This window comes from Humulus lupulus, chromosome 9 (assembly GCF_963169125.1).
Source record: "Humulus lupulus chromosome 9, drHumLupu1.1, whole genome shotgun sequence".
Classification (NCBI taxonomy): Eukaryota; Viridiplantae; Streptophyta; class Magnoliopsida; order Rosales; family Cannabaceae; genus Humulus; species Humulus lupulus.
In genome coordinates, this window is record NC_084801.1 from 117,412,252 (window position 1) to 117,414,141 (window position 1,890).

A 1,890-nucleotide genomic window follows, 5' to 3' on the forward strand; every position below is an offset into this window, starting at 1 on the left:
CTTAGTGAAGGATGTTTACTCAATTCAAATTAGGCTGAAAAAGTGTAATTACCTGTATAATATTTAAGCGTATGCCGATATATCGCAACTCTAGGGGCGATATATCGCCATACGGGGATACGAAAAACACGTAGCTTCGCACGACCACCTCGACGAGCCTCGGGAGCATCAGTACAAGCGATATATCGCCTAGCATGGGTGATATATCGGCTGTGGTGCATGGTTTTCAAACGATTTTGAAATCGAGCTCATTTTAATCCTTAATCTTTATGACTGAGTCTTCAGCCTCTGCTAAACGATTATTCAAATGTTTTTCAATTAAAAAGCCATTATTTTATTCAAGCTAAATAGAGATATTTTCATTCTTGAACTCTATAAATAGGACCTAGTACCCAGCCATTTCTTCATTCATCAAGCTGAGTTCAGAGTCTACAAGCTGCTAGGTTATTTTAGAGTGTTAAACACTTGGGTTGGGGTTATAAGCTTAATCATTATAAGGTTAATAAACACTTGGGGAGTAAGGTTTATAGTATGTTTTGGTTTTGAGGTGTAGTTCGGTCATAGAAGCATTCAAGGTATTCCTTATTCTAGTTCCTTTCTGTATTGATTCTTATAGTTGTTCTCTACTCAAATCCTAACTCGTATTCTCTATTCTTGGTTAGGCATCTAGGATCTTGAACGTAAGATTCTTGTGGTAAGTATCTTTTCGATGGTGTAGTTCGTTCTTTCATCTCTTTTCCTTAGTATACTCACCTCTCTATTATGGTTTTTAGAAGTGTTCCAAAGTTCCGTTCTTGTTCTCCCATCCTGATTTTCGGTAAGGAAAATAGGGTAGATTTGTATGTTTTTATATATGTTTATGTTATGAGTATGGTATGTTTTTAGTTGTTATAGTATATGAATTGTTTAGATAACAATCACATAATTTGTTTAGATGACAAATATATAACTTGTTTTGATAACAAGTCCCAATAGTAGAATCCTTGGGCATATGATTGTTTAGATAACAGCTCCATAAATTTATATGACTTGTTTAGATAACTAGCCTCGTAATTTTATGGGCATATGATTGCTTAGCTAGCAAGTCCCAATAAGTATGATGGCCATTATAATAGATGTTGTATTTATATAGTTATATGATTATAGTTTACACTTTATAGTTTATAGTTTATTCGTATGTATATGTTTCATGCTTGTACTAGATTTTCCTTGCTGGGCATTAGGCTCATTACTTTGTGTTTTATATGTGCAGGAAAATAGTTTTGGTGGCGGGAAGGTTCTTGGCAGCTTGGGGATGTATATTGAGGTAGGATGGAATCGGTGGATTGCGTGTACGATTCGAGGATGAAGTTTTTAAGTCTTTTTATGATTTCTATGTATTATTTTTCCGCACTTAATGTTGTAACCAATTTATTTAAGTTATGTTTTATTTTATTTTCAAAACAATGGGATCACATATCCTATGTGAAATATTTATGTATTTAAACCTTTACTTTACAGTTTTAAATAAAGTTATGGTGTTTTCATATGTACGTTTTCTTAAGATTAGTATAGTAGTTATTAATGGTCCAAGGTCTAGAACAGTTGGGTCATTATAGTTGCTATCAGAGAAACAGTTCATTCGCATGAAGTTCTCCTTGATACACACAGTCAAAGCTCTGAATCTGACTGCCAAGTAAGTGTTTAAGTTATAGTTATTATTTTTATATGTATAGCAAACGATTTTAGCCTTTATGTTTACAGTTAAGAATGAACGGAGCATTAACATATGAGGATATCCGAGCCATTAAGGCTTTAAAGAGAATTAGAGAATCGAGAAACACCATAGGAGTGCTAGAAAGAATCACTCAAAGGCTTGTATTGTTCCACAGAGAAATAGGTCATCTCCAA